Raw genomic sequence first — 26,062 nt, forward strand, 5'->3', positions numbered from 1 at the left:
GTTCTTGGTTCTGCTTCTTGAGAACCCTGACTGATGCAGGGATCTGATGAAACTCAAATTTGACATGGAGATGTGTGTTAGGATCACACTGTAGCTATTTGCTGCCCCAGCACAACGGTGCATCCAGGTTGGATGATGTCAGATAAGGGATACACAGAGGACATGGGAACTTACCTTAGCTTCCTTCACAATTTTACTGGCGCTAAACCCAAGTGGAAACTGAATTTATTTATTTATTTTTTTCAGTTTGACTTCATCATCCCTTTGGAGCAGGCTATGACTAAATCAGGAATTCAAAGTTTTTAAAAAATCAGAGCTTGATGATATACTGTAGCACATTTAGTTTTGTAGTTTGCAACCATTTTTAATTAGCACGCCTCCATTTTTTTCAAATTAAATTTGTGCAGAACCCAAATTTATATTCAAATAATAAAGGTCAAAGAATTGCCAGGAAGTTAAATTTTTTTAGTGAAAATGACTTCTTAAGAGTTCTCTAACATCATAGAACAATTTATATGGAATCCAACTTTGTAATTTTACAAGGGGAAAGTTGAGGTTCAATGAGGAGAAACTGCAGGTCTTACGTCACACACTAATTGGTGACAAAGACTGAAGAAATATAGCGTCCTGACTCAGCAAGTCCTGTGTGGGGAGCAAACCGGACTAGACTGAGTTACTGGAATTAAGACTTATTCTATGCATCTGCTCTCCCACAATATGGCGCTGGGAGAGAAGTAAACAGCTTCCGCACAGCTGCCTCCAGTTCAACCAATGGACTGTAGGACTTGCTACTGATTGGAGGAGAGCAGCGTACTCGGCGTGTGGGCAGCCGAGTTAGGATTGGCGGAGGAGGACTATAAAGGAGGAGAGAGACGGCATTCACCAGGAACATCTATGAGGAACATCTAAGGGGAACATCTAGCTGAAGGAACACCCGTGCAGCCCCCGAGAAAGCCGGCCGGCGGTGTGCCGCTCCCCTGCGGAAGTGGGGAATGTGGCCAGGGGGAACTGCCCTTCCACGGAGGTGGAAGGGATAGTAGCCAACCCGGGAAGAACCAGCAGCAAACCCGGGGAGGGCCGAGCAGACGAAAGAACAGCGCAGGGTCCTGTGTCGTTCCTCCACGAAGAGGGGGAGCGACATAATGGTGCCGTGACTCGGATATGAAGCCTAGGCAGGGCTTAGTGTCGTTCCTCCATGAAGAGGGGGAGCGACAGTCCTGCTCATTCAGCAAGCATGTGCCAAGCACCTGCAAGTTCTGATATTGTGTCGGACTTGGGAGCTCTGTTGATGAACAAGCCACAGTGTGTCCTTCATCCAGGCCTTGTCACTGGGTCTACATTTGGTGTCTGTGGCCTTCATCTCATAATTCCATGGGCAGAGTGTGGCATCTGCAGCACTCGGCTCAGTGGGGCTCTGCAGAGATGCTTTGCGGGCAGTTCAAGAGCAGCTTGGCTGCAGGAGGTGATAATTTGTGGGAATGGCACCACTCCAGTGCGCCCATCACTGAAGGGTGTTATGCAAGCTGGGCACCGTACCAAAAATAGCTAAGCCATGAACACTCGGCATCATCCTGCCCTCCTGGGAATGCTCACAGAGACATGAGAGAATGGCCTGAGAGGGGTACGTGGGGCATGTGGCCTGTTAATCTACTTGGGCCAGTGATCTCGGCCAAGGACAGGGAGTCCTGTCTATTCCGAGCGTAGCTGTGGTTCAGGTACCTGTATTGGAAACAAAGATTCTTGAGAAAGGAGGGATTTAGACAGGTCACTGGTGCTGACAGAGCACATCTCCCACTGTATGTTCCAGAGCCCTAGGTGTTGCTAAGAGGCCCCCCGGGGGAGTGGGGTGAGGCACAGAGGAAGGTCCTGGGCCCTGTGACTGTGGGTCTCACAGCGGATTCACGCCAAAGCGCTCATCTTCCTCTCAGTATCGCGATCTCCTGGGTGTTCTATTCTAGCGAGCAATTCTGGATAAAAATGCTCTCCAACAGCTGCCCTCCCCCCACTACTCCTGAGGAGCAGGGAGAGTCAGTCTTACTATTTTTATCTGCGTGGAATGTGATTTCACAATCTTCCTAGGTAATCTGTATTAGGAGAGTGTGCTTTATATAAGACGTACGTTCCTTTGAGGGGGCGCTTTGGGTCTGCTCTGAACCTCTCTAATCGCTAGCAGTGGAAGACGGGGAGCAGCTGGGGCCAGGGCAGGCCTTGCATGAGGACTGTGTGCCTCCTGGGGCATCGCTGCTTTCCTGCCCCTTCCTGCTGCCCTGCTGCTGCTCCACACCCTGGAATCCACCTGGCCGCACCCTTACCGCCTGTATGGCCATGGCCCCCTTTTCTTAGGCTTCTCCCTCTCCCCACTCTATCACCCGACACACTGCTCATTTATTATTAATTACTCTTAATATAGTTACTATTGCTGTGACTAGGAACCGAGCTCACTCGTCTCTGGTAAACTGTGATGACATCGGTAGGTTGGAGTCCTGATAGGGTCGCAACGCCATCTTTTTTCTCCCAGTGCGTTGCTCTAGCTCCTCTCTGCTTCTTGCAGGAGGAAGTCTGCTGTCTCCCTTTAAAGCTTATCTCCCTCTAAGTTACCCCAAAGCACAAATGGGTATCAATACCTTTCCCAAGTCTAGGCAGAGAGACAACTGGCAGCCCTGACTGTGGCAGCAGCGTGTGTTGGTCAAAGCACTGGCCATGGACGGCTATCCAGCGATGCAGGGAGTGCTCGGCGCTCAGAGCGAGGCGCTCTCAGATCCAGGGTTGGAGTCCTCAGCCCTCTCCTATGCCCGTAGCTGCCTCCTAAGCACATGGGTCGGGGTGGCTGGGGCCTTGGGCCTGTGTCCTCGCCTTATGCTGCACCAGCTGCTTTAACTTCGTGTAAGACGCCAGACACCAGCCCAGAGCCCCGTTCTCTTGTGGAAACTTCCTTCCAGGACCATGGATGTCCTTTCCTGCTAGCTGGACCAGAGTGGGGGCTATTTATTTTAAACATTATTTATTTTAACATTTTTGATGAGCATGTAATACTTGTATGTTTTTTGGGGTCTAGTGCAATATTTCAGCACATGTCTGCAGTGTGATTGATCCAGTCAACCCACTAGCCTTTCCAAGTCCTTGTCTTCCTGTTTGGAGCACACCAGCTCCTTTCTGCCAGTTCTTCACTCCACATAGAATCCACTGTAGGGCAGCACAGTCGCCACACTGTGCTGGGAAGGCTGGAACCTGCTACTTCTATCTATCCGTGTTTTGCTGTACGTTACCCAGCCCCCTCCCACCCCCGTGCTGCTCAGCTGCTGGTCACAGCTCTCCCAGGTTCCCATGTCAGGGCTACCAACTCCCACACCATCATCGCACCGCAGGGAGGGTTGGGTTGCAGTCCCTCCTCTTTGCAGCTTGTGTCTCCTGCCCTCCTGGCCGTCCCTTCCCGGGGCCCTGGATTCAAAGGGGCAGGTGGCTGTGGCTCAGCCTCAGGAAATGCTCTGTTCCCTCCCTTCCTCTGGATGAGGGGCCGCTCAAGTGGATAAGCACTCACTCCTACGTGACTCTGCCGTCTCCTCCTCTGGACAGTTCCACCGCTCCAGCCACCCCCTTCCAAAATAGGTGTCGAATGTGCATTAACAGCCAGCAGTGACTCACTCTGTAACACCCTGGGGCGTTCATGTTCTGGTAGGTCAGATAATTTGCAGTTCCTCCAACATGCTCCGAACTTCCCTGTGTCAGGCCTCTTCCCCACCTCCTCCTTGCTCTCCCAGAAGTGCTTTCTCCATGATCTTCACCTAGAGTTGCTGTCTCTCCTTAAGAAACTCACTCAGTAAACCTCTACCTCTCTCCCCTCCCCTGCTTAAAAGATTTATGTATTTACTTGAAAGGTAGTTAGAGAGAGACAGAGAGAGAGAGGACACTATCTAGGCACATTAGCAGGGGGCTGGATAGGAAGTGGAGCAGCTGGGACTTGAACCATGGCTCATATGGAAGCTGGCATTGCAGCCGATGGCTTTACTCACCGTGTTACAACAGCAGCCCTAGAAAACCTCTCTTTCACCCAACCTTTCCTAGACACCTACACTGAAGATCGCAAACAACCAGTTCTCCCCTCCTCTGAGCACCCACTCTTCTCTCCCTCCCCTTGCTCTTTGCACGTTTGTGGCCTTCTTGGCTTGTGAGCAGGGTGGTGTGTGGTGTAGCACAGTAGGCGGTGGCACTGTCTTGGAGCCACATTGGTTTACATCCCGGCTTGCCATTTTTTGCCCGTGTGGTTTCAGGAAATGGAAGAGCTGTGACTATTTTCTGTTTTAACTGCTATGCATTTTCATCATAATGACAGGTCTCCCTTGTCCCGGGAGCCAGTTAGACAGAGACTGGGTGACTTGTTCGTATTTGCACGCACTGCTAGGGCTCAGCTCTGTGCCTCGGTCATAGTAAGTATTTAATATCTTCGTGTTGTTGAACTAGTTTTCAATCGAATTGGAAAAAATACGGCTTTGCTGGAAACCAGAGCTGGCTCTACATCTTGCCCCTGCCACTTAATAGCATCTGTGGGCAGCTCACTCTCTCTCTGAATCTGTTTCCTTATTTGACAAACACACAGATGTCTCGTTGCCTTTCCAGCATTTTTCATCATTAGGAGACATAAGGCATATAAAACAGCCAGTGCCTAGTAAACACTCAGTTATTATTATTTCCTAACCCTCTCCTTCCTAATATTTTGATCTCTTGCCCTTAGAAGCACTCTCTAGTCATCCTCAGGAAGTTTCTTGTTAAATCCCCAAGCCCCTTCGAGAGCTGGCTTATCTCGGCTTTCCAGATGATAGGCCAAACGTCTTCCTCCTATTGCTTTTTGGTATCCCTGGCAGCCTGAAGTCAACATGGCCTTGGAAGCCCTTACTCCGGGCGTCCTTTGTAGGGCATCACCTGGACAGCTAAGGTTTCAGAACTGTGCATTGCCTCAGAGCTCACCTGGGCTCACCCAGGCATCTCACCCTTTGCCCAGAGATGCCAGCCAACTTGGAACTACAAGGGCATCACTGGGGCTGCAGCCTGCTCCCTGCCAGCTGGGAGCCCACCAAAGTACAAAGTGTGCTTGACCACCACTTGTCAACTAGCTCCTTACAGGAAACCTTGTCCTCTGTCCAGTAGAGAATTGATTAGTGTTTTAGCTCTTGGTCAGTTCTTCACTGATAACATTACCCAGGATACCCTCAAACAGGAGGCTACCTCTGGCACCACTGCTTAGTTCCACTTCCAGCCTCCAAAGGAACTCAGGCCTTTTCCTTCTTAAGTCTGGACCTGTGTCCCAAGACTTGGCTTCTGGCTCCTAGTTCTCCCTTAAACATTTTGGCGTGAGTCACTGAAAGCATATGACCCTTCCAGAGCTGAATTTTCCTACCCCTTGAGGAATTTCATGGTGGATGTGATGTGCAGAAAGGCAATTTGCAAGTATGTCCCAAAGTCTCTAGTCCCAGTCGGCCTGGCTGCATGTATCCCACCCACTCCCCAGTCTGGCTGCTGAGTTGCTCAGCCCAGCTCTTGTGGAAGCTGGGTCCTTCCATCCCCCCCTCCCTTTTTTGGTTTATTTATTTATTTGAAAGGCAGATTACAGAAGAGGCAGAGAGAGAGAGAGAGAGAGAGAGAGAGAGAGAGAAGCAGAGTTACATAGAGAGAGAGAGAGACAGAGATTGAGTTTCCATCTTCTGGTCACTCCTCAAATGGCTGCAACAGCCAGATATGGATAAGGCTGAGGCCAGGAGCCAAGAGCTTCATCCAAGTCTCCCACATAGGTGCAGGGGCCCAAGGACTTGGGCCATTTTCTGCCGATTTCCCAGGTGCATTAGCAGGGAACTGGATAGGAAGTGGTGCAGCCCGCCATGCCACAACACTGGCCACCCTTCTGTTTTTCTTTCACTCCCCTCTCACTCAATGAGCAATTGATGTTTACAGCATCATTGTATGTTAGGATTATTGTCAATCTCAGCAAAACCAGGGAAGATCGCCATTGTTAATTGAGACTTGGCTACCCACTGGACCATCCAGCATTTGTTCCATAAACACCTGTGATGTTGGATGGTTTTTTTTTTTTTTTTTTGATAGATATGTCAGGCTATGTTCAGAAATCCAATCTGACCCTGAGAGTGTGTGCCTCAGCTAAGATGCCTGTAGCCTCATCACTTACAAGGACTTCTGTGGGAATGCTGGAGGCCCTCTTCCACGATCCACAATGGAACAGAGGGGAGAAACGGGTAACAGTAATGAAGGCAGACGCTGGCCTGCAATTCGATGGAAGCTGTAGCCTTGTCTAGGATCCACCAGATTCACTGTAATAGGGCAAGTGGGGCAGGGCAGTGCTTTGTGCCACCTGGCCTGTTGGCATTGGCAACTGTCACACTGACCAACACAGACCAATATAGAATCCTCTGGCTTGGGAGGCCCTGGAAGCAGAGTTTGGAGCCCATTTAACTTTGCATCCTTACTGCCTGGACTGGGTACATAGTTGGTGCTCAGTAAACATTTGTTCAATGAATGAATAAATCCAGAAATGGAATATGTGTACACACACACACACGCACAATTTTACAGGAGATACACTTGGGTTGTAAACTTGCTCCAGGACTTGAATGATAGGCATAAGCTGGCTATAGAATAAGTTACTAGGAAGGGAACAACAACAAAAAACCTACATGGCTTAAAGGAGGAAGCTGCCTGAGTGCCCATGAGGAGATGGGCACAGCTGGTCGGTCATGTTGGTACGTGGAGAATCTCTCAAATGGTATCTCCTAGTTAGGCAAATAGAAGCAGAGACTAATGTCCTGGGAGAAAGGTGTAATGGGGATGTCCATTCTTTTGTTTATTAAGAGCATCTGCTGCTGCCCATGGCTTGCAACACTGAAGAAAGCTGGGTCCATTACCATAAGAAGCCCAGGATTCTCCGGGTGGGAAGGGACAGGAGCATAAGATCCTTTTGCAGAGTTTGGGAGAGAGAGGAATCTGATGAGTGTGGCCTTGGACTGACCAAGAGAAACTCCCCACCCCTCTTAATTCCCCAGAGAAGGACTTGCTGGGAAAGGAGTATGTGGCTTTGTGACTTGGGCTCAATTCAAAGCCTAATGATGGCCGCAGAAGCCGCTAGAATCAAGCTCTGCAGATGTGGCTTAGCGTATAGGTATGATTAGAGCAACCCTGTAACTTTCAGACTGGATCAGCAACCATGTAACCTCTAACTTGGTTATGCCCTGGGTCAGGAGAAACCTTGACCACATACTAAGATGAGCCAAAATGCGTTAGTGGTCAGATACAAGACTGGGTAGATAAATGAAGCTACCATGTGGCTGATCAAGAGTGTGGACAGGATTCCTGGGAAGCCATGGTTGTTGGAGTCTGTAAGGCCAAGATGGTGCCTTGAGGGGCTGGTGGCAGGGACCGGAGGCTGGAGGCAGGGAGGTCAGCCCGAGCGTTTGGTCCAGGAGAAGGCTGCAGGATGCCTTGCAGGCATGGATTAAGTCCGAGCCAGACACATGATTAGTAGGTGCTCAATGAAGTTTTGTGGAACTGAGTGACAGGAATGCTCTCACGTGGTAGGGAACAATCCCTAGGTGCCACATGGAGCTCCTGATTTCAGAGACAGGGAGGCCCAGATTCCTAATTCTGGCACTTCTGGTCTATGTGATTTTGTGCAATTCATTTCACCTTGTTGGAATTTTAATTATCTTAGACGGGAAGATCATGTAGGCACCCATTCACAAAGCACTTGCTGATTATAGCCAGTACCAAATACCATGCTAAGTGTGGTGGGCTCAAGGAACAGCACCATGGATCCGTGTCTCTGCAAAGCTCATGAATGGGTTGGAGAGAGAGAGGTGCCGGCCAGTGAGTTATCACCGTACAGAGTGTGCTTTCTCTAAGGGATGCACAGAGGGCAGCTACCATGTGCCAGGTGCTGCTTTAAGTTCTTGCAGGCTTATTTAATCCTCATGACAACTTGTGAGAGAGGTATTTATGTGACACCCCCCCCCCCCATTTTCTGCAAAGGGAACTGAGGCATGGAAGTCAAGTCAGTAGCTCAAGGTTCCTTGGTTAGTTCCTGGCAGAGCCAGGACTCAGTCTGACTGCTCGTAAGCAGATGGAGGGTAGATTGTGTGGATGGAACTCAGTGTTCATTGAAGGATTCCTACAGAAACGATTTTACCTATTTAGTCAAAAGAGAGAAGGGGAGAGAGAATATGCACACAGACACACACACACACAAACACACACTCCCATCCACTGGGCTATTCCCTAAATACCTATAATGGCTGGGTTTGGACCTGGGCCAAGCCAGAGTTGGAGCCTGAAAGTCCATGCATGTGCGTGTCAGGGACCTGACTGCTTGAGTCATCTCCTGTTGTGGCCAGGGAGTGCATTCTCAGGAAGCTAAGCTGGGAACTCAAACCTAGGCACTCTGATATGGAATTTGGGCATCCCAACTGGTGTCTTAGACACTAGGCCAAATGCTTGCCCCAGATGTGCTGTGAAAGTTAAGCAGGTGTTTGATAGATGGGAAAGGGACACCTAGCGGGAGAGTAGCATGTGCTGAAGGTGCTAGAAGAGGGTAATAGTTCACGAGACTAGAAAGCAGCAGGGAACTAAATCCCAATGGGCTCTGAATAGAATACGGGAGAACTAGAATTCCATCCAGTAGAGCTTCCCAGCATTTTCCAAAGCATGTTCAGGTCTTCCGTTGACTGGCAGAGGCCCACCCACATGGAGGAGGGCATCTGCTGTATTCAGCCCACCCACTCAAGTGTTCTTGGCATCCAGACCCCCACTGATATCTCCAGAATATCATTTGACCAAATGCTTGAGTGCTCCATGACTCTCTGTCAAGTTGACCCACAAATTCACCATCACAAAAGTGTTAGGTATAGCAGAAGGTCCGGGGTGCAGTGGGTGCTTTTGTCTGCCCACTTTGCTCTTCACTTCCCAACAAAGCTCTGGGTTCATCCAAGAATCTATTCCGAGTTCACACGGTCCCATGCTTGAGGGAAGGTAGCCTACCTCCAGCTTGTGAAGGGTTGGCCAGAGGTAAATTCTGTTCCCTGTGCCAATGATTGGTTCAGGAGTAGACATGTGACCTGGTTCTGGTCAACGAGATCTGAATGGACATGAGAGGGCTCTTGGGCAAGTTTCTTCTCTCTTAAGGAAGGCCATGTGAAGACATGGTCTCTTTTCTTCCTCTGAGTGTTTTAGGCCCGAGTGTGAACCTGTAAGTGCTGTCTCATGGTTGGCCTGAAGCTGAAGCTCACATTGATGATCCCAGAATAGAAAAATGGGAGGAAAAGTCTCCAGAGCCTATGGTATGTCTCAGAACATCTGTCTTATGAAGTATCACTGACAGGCCTTAATGCAACGTTGAGTTTTGAGTCAAGTTTCCTGTTACATTCGCGGGATGCTGTATCAGAAGCAGAGGTACCAAGACACACACATGGCACTCTGGTAAGAGATGCAGGTGTCCCAAGTGGCGACTGAACTGCTGCACCAAATGTCCACCCCTGAACTTATCTTTTAATTCCAATTTCCACGAACTTTCAGAAGTGCCCTCTTACTAACTAGTTACTCCGTCTCTTTCCAGTGTTCAAATTCTGTAGGGCTTTTATAATTTCATTCATTCATCTCTGAGCATCAAACAAAGCTTCCCCCTTTTTTTTCTCAGCTACTTGCCAACATTAGTTGGTGAGACTGTAGACATCTGTATATATATGCAGATATATTCAATCAGGTTTGGTCTGGAATGAATTATTCAAAACAACCAACAAATGAGTGCATCCCCACCCAGTGGGTCTCTACCATTTGGGTTTCATTCAGGATCTGACCACATTTTTCATTTCTCTCATTTTCATTTCAGTCCTGCAGCCACAGGGAAATGGCTCAAGGCCACCCAGGGCAGTTTTAGAATGTTTTCTCTGCAATTAGTGACAGGGTAGATAAATGGCCTACAATAGAAGAAAATGCTGCATTCCACATGGGAAAAATTACTGCTGTTGCTTTTCTTGACCTATGTGAAATTCATCATGATTTTCAAATTGAAACCACAAAAAAAGCCAAACATCCTCCCAAAGCAAACTGAAAAAAAAAAAAAAAAAAAGAGGGGAGAAATGTGATGGATCTCTGTGTTGAGTGACGGGACGCCCTAGTCTGTGCCCATCTGGACAGGCAGTTATCTCACTTTCCTCCTGCACGTCACAGGGGTGCTGGGGTCCATCGCCTAGGATGGCGTGGCCTTGCTGTGAATGAAGGTGCTCGTCGGCTGGTGGCGGGGTAGGAGTGCTGCTCTGTGTACTGCCTCCATGTAGTGCGGTGGCCAAGTCATCCCTACGAACCACCTTGGCTCCAGAACGTGAGGGTATCTTGCAGCAGGTGGTCACTTATGAACCCCCTGGGGCCACGGTAGGAAAGGCCCCATCCCTGCCCTAAAGGTCTCATCTCAAGGATCTTCCCTGGATAATCCTCTTCGCATTCTTAAGAGGACCGTGGGGATCTTGTTGATCCAGGATCACCCAACTCAGAAATTCATCTATTCTCTAACATTTGGCTGAGGCCGAAACACTCTGGGTGCTGCTTTGCAAAGCCTGCCTAAGCCCAGGAAGGCCAGAGGGGTGGACTTTCATTGCAGGGCAAGGATTGCCTGCTTCCTCTGCCCAAGGTAATTATCGGTTATCAGACAAAGAGGAAGCCTGATCAATCAGCAAAGTGCAATTAAAAATTAACCTGTTGTTTGTTCAACTGCAATCTTTGAATTGGTCAATACTCAGAGGTTGTGCCAGTAACCTGATTTGGGGGCGGCCACAGACTCTGCTCAGAGACCGCACAGGTTAACAGTTAAGGCTGAGATCAGTTGGGCAAGACTGAAATGAAGTACCTGTGGGAGATTTCTTGCTGGGGACTGACATTTGAGAGGCCTTAGAACCGAGGTCTTTCCAGATGGCGTTCACTTCAACTGTGCCTTCCAGGGAAGGCCACGGGCACCAGCCGATGCCTTTCTCTTTCCCAGCTTTTTTCTGTCCTCCCAGTTCAATATGGCAGCCCAATGGGGCGTGCTGGTCAGAGATGAGAGCTGCTCATCTCTGATGAGGGGAGTGGTGAGCCTGTAGGAGACTGAGAGGCAGCAGCCCGAATCTGGGCGTGACTTGCTTCTACTCCCTCCCTTCATTGTAGGGCTCTGAAAATACCGAGAAAGTAGGTATTTGTGTAAAATTAGTTCATGAAAAGTTTATCTATGAGTAGTTCCAAACACATCAGAAGTATTTAATAGATATTTGGTGAGTAAAATAAAAAATGAATGGGCCAGGAGCACACAAGACTGGGAGTCAGATAATAGGCGTTTTAATTCAAATAATATTTCTTTAAAATTTTTTATTTGCATTTTATTTGAACAGAGAGAGAGATTGAGGTTTTCCACCTGCTGGTTCACTACCCAAGTGCCCACAACAGTGAAGGCTGGGCCAGGCCGAAGGCAGGGGCCCAGAACTCTGTTGGTCTGCTCCACAGAGAGCAGGGCCCAAGTACTTGAGCCACCATCTACTCCTCCCAGTGTGCAAGGGAGCAGGAAGCTGGATTGGCAGCTGAGCCAGGACTGGAAGCAGGCACTCTGATATGGAGAGTGGGTGTCTTAACTGGTGCGCCAAATATGCGCCCCAGTTCTAGATAGTTCTTGATACTTGTGTTTGTCTCTCGCTCCTGGTTACCTGTTGTCTCCACTTCACTCTCACTCTGTGTGCACAGAGAACAGTGGTTTCCAACAGAGATGGGACATGCAGGGTAGCGGCAGTGGGGTGGTGGCGATATTGTTCCCTAGGGATATTTGGCAATGTCTGAAGATATTTTTGGCTGTCACAGCTGGGGGACTGCTCCTGGCATCTAGTGGGTAGAGGCCAGATGCACTGTCGGTCATCACACAACAGAAAATTGTGAGGCCCTTCATGTCAAAAGAGCACGGTTGAGAAATGCTAGTATAAAAGCAAGTTGCCAAGCTGTTACTAATGATTAGTTATGGAGAGGGGTGGAATAGAATTTTGGAAACCTTTCTACTAAGTTTAATCATTTACCCAGTGTTAGGATCATTTTTAGGACACATCTGCAATCACCCTCAATTAGAGAGAGAGAGAGAGATTTGCTGCACACTTAGAATATCTCTGGTGTCGTCTAGTCCCTGGGGATACAGAAATGAGCAGCAGAAGATGCTGCCCTTAAGGGGAAGAGCCACTGTGCAGCGGGAAGGGTCCCACGAGTATTCACTCGACAAGCAGAGGGTGCCCGGAGCTGGCACCAAGGCCACGTAGTAAGAGAATTCAGAAGAAGGGCTTGCTTCCCGTCCACAGAGGTGATCGCTGTGCAGCAAGAGCACTTCTGCCTTTACAAAGAGGAGGGGAGGACTTGCCAGGCCTGGGCATGGCACGCCTGGGTCTGGCTTCCAGAGCAGCGCCCCTGTCTGCCTCTCTGGTCAGGCACAGCCTCTTCCCTGTGGCCCTGAGCCCTGAGGGTGCGGAGGTGGCATCCTAGGAGAGGACTTGTCCCACAGGGGCCTTCTGGGGGGGCTGGAGTCACTCACTCGACCCGGTGTGGGTGCTGGGAGGATCGTAGGAGCATCAAGGCTTGTACCCTCATTTTATGGACCAAGAAATGAGACCCAGACAGAGAGACAGACAGACGCTACAGGCTTGTCTGAGGGCACACAGTGAGATAATGTCAGGCAGGGATAGAACCCACAATTCTGACTCCCTCGGCCTGGGGTCTGCTGCAGCTCCAGGACACCCCTTGCCATGCTCTGATGACCAATTCCCACCCCTCCGCATGCTCTCAGAGCCTCCAGATAGGCTTGCCTGGCCCTGAACTTGGTGCACTTCCCTAGGCTGCAGGTTTCACCCCTGGAAATCCAAGTGGAACTGGGGGGAGTTCCAGAGTAGCCTGCTCAGACCACAGCCTAGGCCAGGTGGACTGCCTTTAACCACTTCTGGGAGTCATGCCAGTAAGGTTTGGAAGGTGGCTGTGAGGGCAACCACACAGCAGTAACCTTGTGCTTGCCACAGGTGGGGCGGTGTCAGTATGAACAGCCCCAAGGTTGGAGTGTGTCTGTCTATAGACACACATGTCTGTGTTAGCATAGGTGAATATGGGTAAGTGTATGCATGAAGCCATCACAGAGAGGTAGAGCCATGCATCCTGAGCTGAAGGATTGCCCCAAGTGTCATGTTCAATGAAAGATGTGAATTGTTGAAGGTGATGATAATAATAATAATCCAGTAATAATCCTACTTTTAGATCTAAGTGCCTCTAATGATTGCCTGTTTATATTTGCATCAATGCAGAAAAAGATAGAGAAGAATACATGCCAAACTGCCTAATGCTGATTATATTAAGGAATTGAGATTTAAAAAAACACACAAAAAAACAGCCGGTGCCGCGGCTCAATAGGCTAATTCTCTGCCTGCAGTGCCGGCACCCCGGGTTCTAGTCCCGGTCAGGGTGCCGGATTCTGTCCTGGTTGCTCCTCTTCCAGTCCAGCTCTCTGCTCTGTCCCGGGAGTGCAGTGGAGGATGGCCCAGGTCCTTGGGCCCTGCACCCGCATAGGAGACCAGGAGGAAGCACCTGGCTCCTGGCTTCAGATCAGTGCAGTGCGCCGACCATAGCAGCCATTTGGGGGGGGGGGTGAACCAATGGAAGGAAGACCTTTCTCACCAATGGAAGGAAGACCTTTCTCTCTGTCTCTCTCTCTCACTGTCCACTCTGCCTGTCAAAAACAAAAACAAAAAACAAAACCTAAAATATTGCCTGTGGAATGTTTGGCCTATTGCAGAGTGTCTGCTTCTCCTTTGTAATTAATAATAATAATAAAAAGAATAAAATAGAAAAGAAGGAAGCCTATGTAATTATGGGTGAATGTGATTATGCTGATATACATATGTGCCTGAGTATTTATGTGGTGCATTGCCTATGTGTTTGTATGGGGTGGGGTGTCTCAGGGAGAGCAGTGATTTTGGGGATACTGGTCACACCCTCCAACCCTTGCGTTTTGGAAAGAAAACACAACAGTGTGCACTTCCTTGAAAGTTTGGACATAAACATCACCTGTGTAGCGGGTATGGACTGTCCCAGGACTCCTAGCTTAACCAAACGACCTTGGGTAAATACAAGTGGGAGAGGCCGCTGCCTTGCAGCCAAGGCCACAGGTGGTTTAGCGGCTTCTCCGAGAAAATCCACATCCTCTGGCACAGTGCTTGTGGGGTAGCCTTGGTGGGCGAGCCCTGGGTACTGGAGCAAGCGGTCCTTCTGGGAGGCTGCCTCTGTGTAAGATAGGGATTAGAAAGCTCTGCCTACATACATCGGAGGCTCCCCCAGGCAGGACCAGTCCCTCTCCCTCTCCCTCTCCCTCTCCCTCTCCCTCTCCCTCTCCCTCTCCCCCTCTCCCTCTCCCCCTCTCCCTCTCTCTCCCCATCCCCCTCCCCCTCTCCCTCTCCTTCTCCCCCTCTCCCCCTCTTCCCCTCCCTCTCTCCTCTTCTCCCTCTCTCCCCCTCTTCCCCTTTCCCCCTCTCCTACTCTATCCCTCTAACACTCTCCCCCCTCCCTCTCCCTCTCCGCCCCCCCCCCCCCATATCAGATCATTCCCAAGATCCAGGATTTCCCAGGCATCAGGATTTATTAGTTGATGTGACAATGGCTCAGTGAACGGTAAAGGCTGGTTTGGGGGCAGGGCTTGGGGTTTCAAATCCCCATCTACAGCTGCAGGAGTCCATTGTTACAATGACTCTTTCCTAATCTGAGACGGGTTACTGTACACACACACACACACACACACACACGGGTAAGAAGAGACAGGCCTGCCCCCTTGAGGGGACTCCCAGGGCCTACAGAGAGTTGTTCAGGCTGTATTGTCTGCTGCAATGGACACCAGTTGTTATGGCGAGCTGTGTCCTTCCTGTCCTAAATGGCACAGCATCTGCTCTCTGCCCAAGCTGGTTGGCAGAGCTTGGGAGTTTGGAGAACCAGAGGCGCCCCCCTGGAGGCCCCTCCCCTTACAAATGTTTCTGGGATGAGGCAGTGGGAAGCAGGCTGGTGGGGGTGTTTTGGAATCTTCCTAATGTTGCCTGGCTCCATCAAGCTGTGCTTTTTTTGTCTTCAGAAGCCAGAAAGGTAGAGGGGGAGGAGGAGAGGCAAGGGGAAAGAAAGAGAGAGAGGAAGGGGGTGGGGAGAAGCAGACACTCCCTCAAAGGGGTTTCCAAAAAGCCAGGAGGAGCCTTGCCAAGCAGTTTCGTAACCTTGCAAGCGGTGTCAGGGTGTCAGTGCGGAGCTTCATGGCGATCGGGAACAGCTGTGTGCGTCCTCTGTCTGAGCCCGGGTCTCCCGGGTCTCCCGGGCAGAAAGTCCTGGAGCCAGGCTGCCTGGCCTCTGTGTCTAGTGTCTGGGCTTTGTCTCTGAGCCCTGGCTCTTCCTGCCTTCATTTATGCATCTCCATCCTGCCCATCTTTGTTCTCTGACTCTTCCCCCTTCCAGCCCCTCCGTTTCTGGGGGCTGGGCTGCCCCCTAGTGATTCTCCTGTCTCCAGCTGTCCCTGCAAACCTCTGCGGGGCGGAGGCTGCAGCCCTGTCCAAGAGCCTGCACCAGCCGTGACAGATGGCTGGCTAGGCTCATCAAGTTCAAGCTCCCAGTTCTTCTGCTCACCTGTTTTCAAGATCCTCCTTCCCAAGCCTTGTCCTATTCACTGGCCACTATTCGGTCTCCTCACTCTTGGAAGCCCTCAGCCAGTCTCCCTGGTGAGCCCTGATCAGACTGATTTCATTTCTGCTTCGGTGCCTTGCTTTGCTGTGTAGTTCAGTTCCAACTCCTGAATTGGTCTAAAGCCATCTCATTTCTCAAGACCTAATTCTAGTCCTGTCCCCAGGGAGCCCACTCCCCGCCCCGCCCCCGCCTGCATTCCTGTCTCATTGCATGCACAGTTCAGAGCACCCAGCTTTGCTTCTCAGTGTTTATAGCAGGCTCCATGAGGGAATGTGTCCTGCCTTCTACTTTTATCTATCCCTGCCCCAGCCCAAGGACGCAGGACTATGAGTATTTGTTAATTGAAATGGGCAGATTGCAACTGAAGAGAACTGGGGTGGGCGAAGGGCTTGAATAGTCCAGAATCTCCCTCCAGGGTCGTCTTCGGCCACATGTCATTCTCTGCAGCTCTGTTCATGTCTTCATGCTTCTGACAACCCCATGGGAAACAGATGCATGGGACCACTTGCATTTTCTTCTTCCCATGCGTATGGAGGCAAGGCGGTTGAATAGCCAGAAACTTCAGAGTGGAAATGGATTTGAGGGTCGTCTCTTTTGCTCATTCTCTGGTGGTACTGAACTATCAACCAAAATCAGGGATCAGGAGCTTCCTCCCCTCAAGGCAGTACAATGAGCCTCCAGGATTTACGATCTGGCTCTGGCTGCAAGTGATAAAAGCCCTACAGATGGCTTTAGGGATCCTGTTCTTCTGGTAAATATGTCTGCTGCTGGGTATTAGAAACTTGCATTGAAGCCACTGTTGTCATTCCCACAGCCATCTCATTCCTCTTCTCAACGGACAGCACTCCAGTGTGGCCAGGCCCTAGGCAATGAATCCCATTTGGCCTCAGACCTTGGAGGTTATCTGTGTCTAGATCTGCAAGACCACCCCTGACTCACTCATCCAGTGAGCCGGTAGGGAGTCTCACGGGACTCAGCATCTAGTCATCCTCACGGCCACGATTTATCCCAAGGAAGGGCTGCACACAAAGCAGTATCAGCAGAGAGACAAGGTGGATGGAGCCAAGCTTCTGAGTCCTCCCCTGGTGGAGTCACAGTGTCACGTGCAAGCTGTGACAGTTCTTGTAAAATTCTTGTCCTGTACCAGTGAAGCTCGACAGAGACTCAGCCCCAAGACTGCTGCTGGGGGCTGATCATGTCGGTGTCTTCCCAGGAGATACCGACATACCTGGTATGGAAAAGAGGTGTTTAGCATGAAGCTATGGTTTTCACAAGCAGTTTGAGCACAGGGAGTACTCTTGTCAGGTCTGGGAATGGTGGGGTCTTTCCCCAAATCCAGGCTCCCAGACAGCAGCCGAGGGCCCACCTTGTAAACAGGTCTCCTTCCGGCGAGCAGCCTCAGGCCTGCTGCGTTACCTCTCTGCATCCAGCCCAGCTTCTTGGACCGCTGTTTACTTTCTCTATCTCTCTTGCAGCTGTGAGTGTCCACATGACTCAATTCTGGCCAATAATTTGCCAAGGGACGCCTGTTAGAATGCTATCCAGAGCTACGGCAGCCGCCTTGTGACAAGTACAAGGACAAAGCCCTCCCATGCAGCCCATGCAAAGGTAAGGAGAGATGTGGTCCTTGGTATAGGCCACTGCATCATTCTGGGAACAAACATCTCCACATTTCTCTCGGGAATTGAAATAATTCAGTGTCTATATTGGTTAAATACTTAAAAAAAAGATTTATTTATTTGAAAGACAAAGTTACAGAGAGAGGTAGAGACAGAGAGAGAGGTCTTCCATCCACTGGTTCACTCCCCAGGTGGCCACAATGGCCAGAGCTGTGCCGATCTGAAGCCAGGAGCCTCTTCCAGGTCTCCCACATGGGTACAGGGGCCCAAGGACTTGGGCCATCTTCTACTGCTTTTGCAGGCCATAGCAGAGAGCAGGATTGGAAGAGGAACAGCCAGGACTCGAACTGGCGCCCATATGGTATGCCAGTGCTTCAGGCCAGGGTGTTAACCCGCGCCACAGCGCCGGCCCCGGTTAAATACTTTTAAGTTGGGTTAAGTTGAATGCAGGTCAAGGGCATTCCTAACTGATATAATATTCTTTTCCTTCTCATAAGGGTTCAGTGGTGTCCCCTCCACTCCTGAATTTGTATGTTGAAGCTCTAACCCCTCAAAATATGACTGCTGATGGAGACAGGGCCATCAAAGAGATGATTAAGTTAAAATGAGGCGGTTGGGGTGGGGCCCTCATCAAATCTGATTGGTGTAGAAATTGAGACCCCAGACATGTGTGTGCCCACAGAAAGGCCAGGTGAGGACACAGAAATAAGGAAGCAAACCAATGAGAGCGGCTTCAGATGGGACCACGCCTGCCTGCATCTGTAACTTGGACTTCCAGGTTCCAGAACTGTAAGAAAACACACTTGAGTTTAAGACAACCAGTCTGTGGGATTTTGTTACATCAGCCCCAGGAAATAACACACCCTCCATATGTGGATAAATGTAGCATATGATAACCCAAGGAAGTGTGAACTTGGAGGAACTGGTCAGATCCGGTCGTCACATACAATATCTAGCAGGAAGAGTGTTCAGTGTTCGAGGCAGGAGGATGGATTGGCCACATGCCTCCAGTGAAAGCTGCCTGCACCTACTCCATTGCTCCTCTTCCAGAGGCTAAAGCTTCTATGTACCTGCACTTGTAGAACAAGCTAGTGATGCGGTCAATTAGGTAAATGGTAAAGGGATGTAGGATCGCTAGCGACTGCAAGCTGATGGGCAGAGAAGAGGGAGGCAGGCTCTGGAGAAGGGACAAAGGCAGAGAGAAGAGAAGGACTGCACTCCTAGACTGTATAAACCAGATTCCTCTCGTGTCCCTGGGCCCTGTCCAGTACACAGCACCTCGGGGGTTCTCCAGAGGCAAGGCTCTCAGGAAGGAATAAAGGGAAAGTAGCCGCTGCTATGGGCCCCTGACTCCTTACTGAGAAGGTGGTTAATGTCACGTGGTGGCCCTGGGATACTTCCTTCAGGTCAGACTTGCTTTGGTCCTGCTGATTTTCTGTGAGGTCTAAGACAACTCGTTGAGGTCTGAGTAAGTCAAAATAGCCACAAACCTAACTCAGGTTCGTTGAAGCAAAAAAAGGGGAATTTATTGGCTTTTGTAACTGGAACATCCGGCTCCACTGGACCAAGAGGTTCGTGAAGGTTAATTTTCTCTTTTCTACCTTTCTGCTTCATGCCTTTGACTGACTCTCTCTCCATGACTGTCAAGAAAGCTGCTGGTACGCATGCCAGAAGTAGATAGGCTAATCCCATCACAACTTAAAAAATCAACAAATTTAAAGAACAGTACATGTGGTCTATATTTGAAAAATAAAAAATGTCAAGGTCATGAAAGACAAAGGCTTAAGTTCTTGGAATTAAATAAGACTAACGAGACAACGACAACTAGATGCAATGCACCATCCTGGATCCTGGATCAGATCTTGGATGGGGAAAATTATGTTATCAAGGACATGAGTGAGATCCTTGGTAACAGTTGAAAGTGTATTTCAGTGTTTCAGACACAGGGCTGACTGCTCTCCCTCTCAGTTGGAGGAATCCAGAGTAGCCAACAGGAACTAGGCCAGCATCACTTCATTTCCGATCAGGCAATTTGACAACTGATGTATTCCCAAGAACTAAAGCCGAGTTAGCAAAAAGTTGCTGGAACTCAATCAGGACAGTCTTGGCACGGATACCTCTGCACTCAGCGTTCTTGAAATGAGGCAGAACTGAAGACGCCATCTGCTTAGTAAGACCAAATGAAGAGACTTCATCATTCGCTTATGAGTATTTACCCACTCACACATTCATTTATGGAAGGCTGAATTGCCTAGTGGTTAAGGCAGGCCCACATGTACATTCTTGGAGGAGGTGCTGTCTTCACAGCTCCAGGGGGTGCTATTCCCAAATGCAGACATAGTAGATCTAGGTGAGTAGATCTAGGGAGTAGATCTAGGGAGTAGATCTAGGTGAGAGGCCCTTGCTCTGGAATTGCATTTCCTGGTTTCAAATACATCTCCACCACCTCCAAGTGTATGACCTTGGGCTAGATTTCCTCTCATCTCCATGATGCAATGGCCTCATATGTGGAGTGGAGATAATCTCTGTCCCATGGGGTGGTTCTGAGTGAACACATCCTCCGTGCTCCGAAGCACTTTACATGGCATTGTGATGACCTCATGGTGCTTGGGGGCTTGTCCTCAGAGGGTAGGACTCGCAGTGGGGCTGGCTATGTAAGCTGACATGCTTCCTGGGTCTCTCTGCTCCCAGGTTGCCATGGCGGGGGGGGGGGGGGCGCTGTTCTGCTATCCTCCAGCCTCATCCGAAGCCTAAACCAAGGGTGCCACTGATCTTGGACTGTGAACCTCCAAAGTGTAAGCTGAAATCAACCATTTCCTTCCTAAGACGCTCTCTTAGGTATTGTAGTTGTAGTCATGGAAGTCTGACTAGCACAGAACTTTGACTGCTGCTCTGCCTGAAGTGGTGTCTTTCTGGAAGGTTTGCTTTTCCTCCCGCAGACTGACAGGGCTGTGGAGCAGTCCACATGGGAGACTGTCTGCTCCCCACGCCTCTGACTTAGGAACTGAGGCATTGTGCTGGGTGCTTTCGTTTCCTTCTCTTCTGCAGAGAAACAAGGTGATGTTTTTGAGTTTCTAGTGGGGAGATTGTTACCAACAAAAAGCTCAATTACCTTTCTTGGTTGGTTTTCAAATTTGAATCCAAACAAAGAACACAAATGGTGCTTATTCTGTATTTTACTTCAATTGTTTTAAATGATAATGTTTACTCCCTCCGTCTCTGATCTTTTTTCAAGAATCATTTATCCTATAAAACTTCCTACTCTCTGGGTTTGACTGATTGCTTTCCCATGGTGATATTTAGCTTATTTATCTATCGGCTATATTTCCTATAACTTGTTCATTAAACACAGTCTTGATATGTGTGTATAAAATATTATATATATATATATATTGCAAAAATACTTCAGTGGTAGTGCTAAGTTATACCAGGAGGCACGTATTTCCAGGTTGTTTTATTCTTGGTAATTGGTCAGGGGTTCAGATATTTCCAACTAGTTCTTTCCTTTTGAAGTTCCTTACAAACACTGGGTGGGTATTTGGTGCAGTGGTTAGGTTGCTGCTCCCAAAGCAGAATATCTGGATTAGACTCCCAGCTCCACTCCAATTCCAACTTTCAGCTAATGCAAACTCTGGGGTGCAGCAGGGGATGGCCCAAATACCTGGGTTCCTGCTACTCGTGTGGAAGACCTGGACTGAGTCCGGCCTCCTGGCTTTGACCTGGCCCAGCCTAGCTGTTGGGAGATTTGGGGGAGTTAACCAGTGGATGGAGGGTCTCTCTCTCTCTCTCTCTGCCCTTTAAATAATATTATTTACCTTCATTAGCCTAATTTGGTTTAATATCTTTAATCCTCTAATTATTTATAGAGTACCTATTTCCTATGAGTGATAATAAAATTAATATATTCTTTTCCTTTATAATATCATTGCTCTCTTTTACTCTATAATTTTAGTCAATAATATATTTTAATCTTTATACTGTTAAATGTATTTAACCATTATTATATCTGATCTATCACCTTTTAATGATTTTCTTTGACATCACATTTTATGAAAGATTAGGGTATCAATGCATTAATCTACAACTTACCACCCCTCCCTTTTTTCTCTCCTTTGGTATGTAATATTTCTACTTTGTTAGAAATACTTATATAGTATTTACGACCTTTTTAAAAAGTCTTCCAGGGCCAGTGCTGTGGCTCACTAGGCTAATTTTCCACCTACGGCGCCGGCATCCCGGGTTCTAGTCCCTGTTGGGGCACTGGTTCTGTCCCGGATGCTCCTTTTCCAGTCCAGCTCTCTGCTGTGGCCTGGGAAGGCAGTGGAGGATGGCCCAAGTACTTGGGCCCTGCACCCGCATGGGAGACCAGGAGGAAGCACCTGGCTCCTGGTTTCGGATAGGTGCAGCGCACCGGCAGTGGCGGCTATTTGAGGGGTGAACCAATGGAAGGAAGAACTTTCTCTCTGTCTCTCTCTCTCTCACTGTCTAACTCTGCCTGTCCAAAAAAAAAAAAAAAAAGTCTTCCAAATGGCAGGCTAAAAACATTTTAAAAAATTTTATTTCTTTTCATTACACTTGAGAGGCAGACAGGGAGCGATCTCCCTTCTGCTGGTTCACTTCCCATGTCTGGGACAGGCAGAAGCCACCAGACTGGGACTCAATCTGAGTCTCCCATGTGGGTGGCAGGGACATGAATGCCTGAGCTGTTGCTGCTGCCTCCAGGGTGCACCATTTCCAGCGAGCTGGACCAGGGAGGGGAGCTGGGACTTGGACACAGGCGGTCCCACAGGGGATGTGGGTGTATGTCTTAACCACTTTCCCAAACGCCCACCCCTGCCATCTCTTCTGTCACCTAAATCTCACATTTGTTTTCATTGTGGACTTAGGGTTAAGGAGGATCTGGTATACTCACTAGTGCTCTATCATTTTTTCTGCTCACTGAGTGGTCAGCCTCCTACCAGATCCCTACAGGGCTCACGAGAAGAACATTTCCCAAGTCCTTCCATGTTTAAGACCTTTTGTCCGTGAACTTGTTAGCTGAGCTGTGACATGGTTGGGAACAGGGGACCCAGTTTGTAGCCCTCCCTCTCTCACTTGCCCTCCCTCCCTCCCTGCTCCTTCTTTCCATGTCCCCTTGCTTTTCCTTCTCCCCTCCCCCACAATTCTGTTGTGTTCTTGTATTACAATTGCCTTTTTGCTGTCTGAACCTAGGCTGCTATTTTTTTCTTCTGTAAGTGACTTGGTCTTTTTCCTCCTTGGTTGCCCAAGGAACCTATGCTTTCTCTTTGAAGCCCATGAATTTACTAGAGTGACATCTCAATGCTTGCCTTTCTCAGCGGTGTTTCTATTCTTTTATCTGCATTGCTCTTCCAGTGTATATATTTAGCTCTTAGGAGCCAAGATTTTGTGGGCACAGTCACTTAGCCCGAACATCTCTCTGGCCAATGGAGGCAGCTGCCTTTGTTTCCCTTGTCACTTTTTTAGCCTCATCGTGAGCCCCACTGGCCCCTTACTAACACCCTCCTATTACTAGGAAGATTCTTTCTGCCTCCTTTGCCCCGGATGCCAACTGCTTCCTACAAGCTTGCCTTGTCTACATGAAGGGTAATACAGCCACACCCCTCTGCTCCTCTGAAGTGAAGCAATTTCCTTCCCCCCTGCTTGCTCCTTCAACTCGCTCCTTGACTTTCTGCTACATCTTGATGCCTTTTGTCACTTGAGATCAGCCTGCTGATGCGCTGAGAGCAGGGTTAGCAAATTTGTCCCTTATTCCCCATGATGCTTTTGGGTGTTTGCACCCGGGAATAAAAGCAAGAAATGCAGGCAGGACGTGGTGTTCTTCAAACAGAAATCCTGATTTCCTGGTTCTCTCCAGGACTTCTACAGCTCCTTGTCTCTGAGTTGTTTGGGGGATCGTGTCTTATTTCTCTTGGCCTCCCTAGCACCCAGCACAATACCTGACACTTCTTCCTCTCTCTAAGTGTTGGATGGATAACACGAGGGTGATCTTTAGGATCGGTGCCACGGCTCACTTGGCTAATCCTCCGCCTGTGGCAACAGCATCCCGGGTTCTAGTCCCGGTCGGGGCGCTGGATTCTGTCCCGGTTGCCCCTCTTCCAGGCCAGCTCTCTGCTGTGGCCTGGGAATGCAGTGGAGGATGGCACTTGCACCCCATTGTCGCTCCCCCTCTTCGTGGAGGAACGACACCAAGCCCTGCCTAGGCTTCATATCCGAGTCACGGCACCATTATGTCGCTCCCCCTCTTCGTGGAGGAACGACACAGGACCCTGCGCTGTTCTTTCGTCTGCTCGGCCCTCCCTGGGTTTGCTGCTGGTTCTTCCCGGGTTGGCTACTATCCCTTCCACCTCCGTGGAAGGGCAGTTCCCCCTGGCCACATTCCCCACTTCCGCAGGGGAGCGGCACACCGCCGGCCGGCTCTCTTCGGGGGCTGCACAGGTGTTCCCCTTAGATGTTCCTCGTGCATGCCGTCTCTCTCCTCCTTTATAGTCCTCCTCCGCCAATCCTAACTCGGCTGCCCACATGCCGAGTACGCTGCTCTCCTCCAATCAGGAGCAAGTCCTACTGTTTATTGGTTGAACTGGAGGCAGCTGTGCGGAAGCTGTTTACTTCTCTCCCAGCGCCATATTGTGGGAGAGCAGATGCATAGAATAAGTCTTAATTCCAGTTAACTCAGTCTAGTCCGGTTTGCTCCCCACACCCATGGGAGACCAGGAGGAAGCACCTGACTCCTGGCTTTGGATAGGTGCAGCGCACTGGCTGTGGCAGCCATTTGGGGGGTGAACCAATGGAAAAGGAAGACCTTTCTCTCTCTCTCACTGTCTAACTCTGCCTGTCAAAAAAAAAAAAAAAAAAAAAAAAAAAAGGAAGTCGGGGGTAGCAGGGCTGAAGGAGTATGTGCACTGCCATCAGCCACCTGGATGCCCAGATGACTTCCTGCCTTCTGCCATCATCTTGACTGTGGGTGCCTCAAACCCCCTCCCCTGTATATTGCAGGCAGCCCTGGTATCCCGTGCCTTTCCCTGTGTGCTCCCCGTGGCCAACTTTTGTTCCAGCGTCCTGCTTTGAGAAGGTCTCACCCTCTGCTGCTTGAGGCCACTGGCTCTCTCCGTCAGGTGCCACCCGTGGTGGGTCACGTCCTGCTTCACTCCATCGCCACACCCTACTGCTTGCACATAGCTCACAGGGCATTGGGGGAGCTGAAAGCTGAGGTGGCGCGGGCAGAGAATTCATTACATTGTAGCCACGTACAGCACAAAGCCAGAGCCTGCTTCTACTGCCCCTGTCACCTGGTGTTTGCTTCTCCCAGGAGTCCTGGCCTCTTGCCATCTCGCTGGGTCCCCCTACTGCTCTTGCAGCAATGTCTCCCCTTGCTGTACTTCTCATTCCCTTCCTCTGGGATTGCCCACGGAAACTTCAGCTTCCTCTTCCACCATCAGGCTGGGAGCTGACCTCCTGTAGTCTAATTCTGCTGCCTCTGGCCCTGGCCCCAGGCCTTGCTACTGCCTTGAAAAGGCCCCTTGGAGTATGCTGTTAGATGAGAGACTCCGTTGCTGCCCCAAACTCGGATTCACGCCTCCGCTTGGCCTCTGCCGCTGTACTGGTCTGACGGGAACCTGTGGGCTCTCGCAGAGGCTCTGCCCTAGCCTCCCAGACATCACTCGGGACCCCCTGCAGCCTGTCCCTTAGCCTGCGGGCCACAGTGCTCCTTGCAAGGCGCTGGTGCGTTCACACCACTTCCCTGCTTTAAGTGCTCCGGTGGCACCCTGCTGTTCTTGAGAGCACACCCATGTCCTCAGTGTGTCCCTAGGGCTCTGAGAGCCCAGCCCTGCCCCCCAAACCCCCTCCCCACCCACAATGATTTTCCATTTGGTTCCGTCCGTGGACTGCCTTTTCCCTCCCAGCTCTGCTCTTGGCTTCCCTCCTTTCATTGGCACCTCCTAGGCTTGGCCTGTCTGCTAACAGGGACCTTCCAGCCTTCTCCTTGTACCCTGCACTTTCCTGGGTCTCCGTCATGCTCAGAACACTCCTGCTTGTTGTCGCATGTCTGCTTTGCCCGCTAGAGCGCCAGCTGTAAGCCGGAGGAGCCATTACTGCCTCCTGCAGTAGCCCACCTCCAACTGCAGACACAGTGTCTGGCCCAAGCGCTGAATGAGTGTTTATGAATGGTACCAAACAGCAGACAGAATGCTATGACTGCCCTCGGGTGCTGCGGACACGTGGTAATGGAAAAAGCCCGGTCACTGGCCAGCGCTGTGATGTAGTGGGCTAAGCCTCCGCCTGCGGTGCCGGCATCCCATATGGGCACCAGTTCATGTCCTGGCTGCTCCTCTTCTGATCCAGTTCTCTGTTATGACCTGGGAAAGCAGCAGAAGATGGCCCAAGTCCTTGGGCCCCTGGACCCGTGTGGGAAACGTGGAGGAAGCTCCTGACTCCTGGCTTGGGATGCACCCAGCTCCAGCTGTTCTGGCCATCTTGGGGGTGAACCAGCAGATGAAAGCCTCTCTCTCTATCTGTAATTCTACCTCTCAAATGAATAAATAAAATCTTTAAAAAAAAAAAAAAAAAAAAAGCTCAGTCACTTAGAAGTGGAATCCTCACCCTTTGAAGGGTATCAGTGCTGCTGCATGACAGTCCTAGGCGGGTGCCGGGCTCCTGCCATTTCAGAGGGGTAAAAG

At 50.0% G+C, this 26,062-nt stretch overlaps 1 long non-coding RNA gene across 3 annotated transcripts in view; it reads left to right on the forward strand.

The window, feature by feature from the left end:
- LOC103351369 (uncharacterized) overlaps positions 1-26,062 on the forward strand; it is a 108,580-nt gene that overhangs the window by 54,921 nt on the left and 27,597 nt on the right. Inside the window, exons 1-2 of one of the 3 annotated variants that reach the window (XR_007910912.2) lie at positions 15,615-15,782; positions 17,223-17,355. This is a non-coding gene — a long non-coding RNA (uncharacterized lncRNA). Of the gene's footprint in view, positions 1-15,614; positions 15,783-17,222; positions 17,356-20,025; positions 20,162-26,062 lie in introns of those variants that run through there. The other 2 variants (XR_011382371.1, XR_007910911.2) reach the window with 2 other exon arrangements.

The sequence above is a fragment of the Oryctolagus cuniculus genome, chromosome 15, assembly GCF_964237555.1.
Source record: "Oryctolagus cuniculus chromosome 15, mOryCun1.1, whole genome shotgun sequence".
NCBI lineage: Eukaryota > Metazoa > Chordata > Mammalia > Lagomorpha > Leporidae > Oryctolagus > Oryctolagus cuniculus.